Here is a 5,000-nt window from a genome sequence, read left to right as displayed (position 1 = left end):
CCCTCCCCTTCCTTCTCTGTGGCTGCCTTTGCTGTACAGACGTTGGGTACGTGAAAAGACGTATTTTTAAACAATGATATTAGATTTCTTGCACACATGGATCAGTTTCATGTCTGTATTTATTCTCCATTTCGTGTACATCCTTGGCATATCTTTCCGGAAGACAACGCAAAGAAAAATATTCACTTTACTTCTGTAATTCTACTTTTTTACAATATTTCTGAGAAATTTTGATCATCATATACATATAACTTTACGCTGGATTTCCAAGACTGTTTCTTGATTTAGTTTTTCAGTGAATTTCAGTGAAGAACAAACAACATGGATTGACTTATGTTTCCTCGAATTTCTATAAAATATATTCATTACATGATTCTATCTAAGTCTTTCTAAAAATATGTCCGGAACTTATGCTATCTAGTTTTCTCAGAAAAGTTATTAAATGAGTAGATAAATAGTCAAATAAAGAGGTAAAATATTATAGATAACTAACAACACGATGAAATAAGATAAACAAATAAACAGAATAGAAAATAATAATAATAATGATAATAATAATAATAATAATAATATTAATAATAATAATTATAAAAATAATAATAACAACAATAACAATTATAATAATAATAATAATAATAATGATAATAATAATATATAAATTAGATACATGAATGAATAAATAAAAATGATAAAAATCATAAGAAATAAATCAGACGAACAGATAAATAATTAGATAAATAGATAAATGAATAAGGATAAACAAATAAATACGATTTCCTCTCTTTTCATTGATACACTCCGTCACCCCAATAAATTCTCTTTATTAGCTTATGTACTCCTTTTCCTATTCGTATTGCATCACGCGCGCGCACACACACACACACACACACACACACACACACACACACACACACACACACACTACACATCTCTTCTATATTCCACCACAATCCCATTCAATCGCAATTCCCTCCACCCTTCTCACTTACCCTCGATCAATTCCCCCTCTCTACCCGCAACTACGTCCATTCAACTCTTCACTGTTAACAACTCTGCCCGTGGTCGTCTCCAGTCAATCCCATTATAACCCACTGTGGATGGATGTCGGTCAATTGAACGCCAGGAGAATCTATTCAGTTGAGTGAGTCCTCAGGATTGAACAGGACATACAGGATACACGTTTCAGAAGGGATCCTACCAGTGCCGCCTTAACAGTGCCACCTTAACAGTGTCACCTTAGCAGTGCCACCTTAGCAGTGCCACGTAATTAACACTATCATTTTAATAGTGCTACCTTAACAATGCCACTTTAACAGTGTCGCCTTAACAGTGCCACTTTAACAGTGTCACCTTAGCAGTACCGCCTTAACAGTGCCACCTTAATATTGCCGTCTTAACAGTATTACTTTAATGGTGCCACCTTAACATTGGTGCCACCTTAACAGTACCACCTCAAGTAAGTCACCTTAATAGTGCCACTTTAAAAGTGCCACCTTAACAGTGTCATCTTAACAGTGTCACCTTCACAGTGCTCCCTTAACAATGCCGCCTTCACAATATTACCTTGACAGTGCCACCTTATCAATGCCGCTTTAATAGTACCACCTTAATAGTGACACCTTAACAGTGCCGTCTTCACAGTGCCACCTTAACAGTGCCAACTTAATAGAAGCACCTTAACAGAGCCCCTTTAACAGTGCCACCTTAATAGTACCACTTTAACAGTGTTTTCTTAACAGTGTCACCTTCATAGTACCACCTTAATAGGACCACCTTAACAGGACCACCTTAACAGTGTCACCTTATCAGTACCATCTTAACAGAGCCCCTTTAACTGAATAAAACCGTCTGGGCTGTGCAGGATCTAAGTCTATACAATGTGCAAATGGAAACTGAGGGGGCCATAACTTCCTCCCCTTTCACCCGACCTACTTGCCTTCTTCCCCCTTTATCTGTTTCACTCTCCCCCCCTCTTCCCTACTCCCACCCTCCCCCCTCCTTCCCCTCTTCCTCCGGCTGCTCGGATAGCGCTAATACTGTCCCTTATTTCCATTGCTGAAGCCAACTTTCCCCCTCGTCTCTCTACCTCTCCGCTTCCCATCTTCCCCCTCCTCCTCCTTCTCCTCCTCCTCCTCGTCTTCCTCTTCCCCCCTTCCTCACATCAATCATCCCCCTAAACCACTCAACATAAGAAAACAACCACCCTCTCCCTAACCTCCTTAGCTCACCTCTTCCTCTTCCTCCTCCTCCCTATTCGCTTAACTTCTATTTGTGTCTCTTTAACCTTTTATTCTTAACTCTCATCCGTTCTTTCATATTTACTTGATTCCCTTCCTCATCTTCCTCCTCCTCCTCTTCCTGCTGCTCCTCTTTCTCCACCTACTCTCTTTTTCCACTTCCTTCTTCCCTTTCTCCTCTTTCTTCCTTCCGTACTTTCATCCTAATTCACCTCTTCTTATTTCTCCTCTTCCTCCTCCTCTTCTTGCTGATCTTCTTTCTCCGCCTTTTCTTCCTCTTCTGCTTCCTTCTTCCTTACGTCCTTTCATCATTATTCATTTATTTTTATTTCTCTTCTTCTTCCCCCTCTTCCTGTTGCTTCTCTTCTCCCTTTTCCGCGACCCTTTCCGCTTCTTAAAATATCTCATTCTCTTTACTACATTTTCTTCTTTTAACTTTTAATCATTTCCTCTTACCACCCTAGTTCCTTCCCCGTCGGCCTATATGTACTCAGAGTGTTTGCCATATGTCTGTACTTGAAAAAGCTGCAACAAGCGAAACGCCGTGCCAATAAAGGTTTCGATCTCACACGGTGTTGATTCTCACATACCTATTTCCCCCCATTATCTTCCTATAAATTCAAAATTCATTTCTCTCAAAGATAACCAATCAATCACTTTCATACATATAATTCCACTCACGCGTTACCCTTCCCCCTACTGCACCTTCGCTCAGTCCTAGTCTCCTTTCACTTTCTTCTATCTTGTACCCTGGTAGCGTAACCGGAAGCGTGCTGGCCTCGTATTCGCTTAGCTCTAGGTTCAAATCCCGCACTCCTCTCCAATTCCCAGCAGTGACTGTGACCTGCCCCGACAGTCCAAACACATTGGGTAAAGGTGACGGCTTCGGCTGAAGCTACTCAGCGCCTCCTGGCGTAGACTTCTCACCACCACCAGCACCTTCCCCTTCTCCTACTTCACCTTCTCTCAGTTCTATTCTCCTTTCACACACACACACACGTATACACACACACACATACACACACACACACACACACACACACACACACACACACACACACACACACACGTACACACACACCTCTACCCTACCACCCACACACTCTTTAGATATTTTCGTTACCAGTTCTGGTTGCCAACAGGCGATTTTATTCACCTTATGGGCTCCCTCTCCATAGTTAAGATGCAATGCGTAGGCTATCTCGATGAATCCCTTCCGCACCGGATGGTACTTTCCTTTTCACTCTGAATGCCGTCAGATTATTTTATTCACCTCTGTAGCATCCCTGCCCTCTTCTGACAAGCACCGTTTCTCCAAACCCCCTTTTTTTTTTTTTTTTTTTGTCTTCTCAAGTCGACAGGGAGCTCGGCCCCTTTTTTACACTTGCCATGACCCCGACAGATTATTTTATTCAGCAGGGTGGGAGTGTCGGTAAGATGGGACCCTCCCTCAATAGGATTAAACCAATTCGGAGGGAGCGTCCCTTTTCCATATTCATTCTGGCTGATACCAGTTGATTTTATCAATTTGAAAAGATTTCTCACTTTACGTATCGAATGGATATCTCTCCAACATTTTGCCCTTTGTCTCTGTGTCCATTTTTCTTTTTCTACCTTTTCCCTCAAAGTCCTCTGTGAGGGGCACCGTCCTAGCCTTCCGATAGGGGCGAGTTTGTGACGTTAAATCATATTATCATCATCACGTCATCATCACGGGGGTGACCCGTCATCCAGGAGGTGCTAAGATAAGAAGGAGGGTGGAGGGGTGTGGAGGGTTTTCAGGGATGAAATGGGTGGGAATGATTCTATGCCTTTTTCTTTTTGGCTACCTCCCTTGTAAGGGGGAATAAAGCCTTGGTATATGTATGCATGTATGTACCTCTTCCTTTCGCTTTCGCCTCAAACTCCATCCACCTCGTCTACTTATCTATTTCTCCCTCAATTTTTTCTACTTTTTCCATTCCTTCCCATCTTGTTCCCTCAGCCCTTTGATTGCCCTAAAATCCCTCTCCTCCTATCTTGTTCCTCCTCCCTTCCATTCTCACTTCTCTCTCTCTGTTTCTCTCCCTTTCTCTCTCTCTCTCTGGCTCCTTCTCTCTTTCTCTCTCTCTCCTTCTCTCAAACACATTCTCTCATTCTCTCTCTCTTTCTCTCTCTGTCTTCCCCCGTTTTCTCTCTCTCTCTTTCTCTGTCCTCCCTCTCTCTCTCTCTTTCTCTCTTCCCCCCTATCTCTCTCGCTTGCTCTTTCTGTACACCCCCCTCTTTCTATCTATCTATCCATCTACCTTTGCTTCGTTTCCTAAATACGATATCTTAGCTTCAATCACGGTTTCGAGATGCGGGTATGTCTAGCGTGCTGGAAAGGCAACAAACAAGTAGTCAACCAGGGCAGGGCCGCCGCCGCCTGGCCAATTAAAAGTTGGCGCGGCTCTGAGCCTTTCAAAGGAGTCACTTTTTCCATAACCCTTTCAGTGCGGCGACATTGGGTGTAGGCCTTGCTTCGATGATCACGTGATTTTATGTATATTAGTTTTGGGGAACGTCTTAGGCCCCAAAGACTCTCAAACACCACCATCTCACCACCACGAAGGGGGAAGTGAGAAACCCCTGCCAGGTGTGACAGGCCGTTTTTTTTTTTTTTTTTTTTTTTTTTAAGGCCCGATGTTTGGGTCGCCTCCCCACCTGGCCAGGTCTGTCAGGCACCTACGCAAGAAGCACACATCGGGTCCTGTGAATCGATCTAACGACCACCTGCTCATGAGT

This window comes from Oratosquilla oratoria, chromosome 28, assembly GCF_046742065.1.
Source record: "Oratosquilla oratoria isolate Oo_2021 chromosome 28, ASM4674206v1, whole genome shotgun sequence".
NCBI classification, from domain to species: domain Eukaryota; kingdom Metazoa; phylum Arthropoda; class Malacostraca; order Stomatopoda; family Squillidae; genus Oratosquilla; species Oratosquilla oratoria.
Note: the sequence above shows the minus strand (reverse complement) of the source record.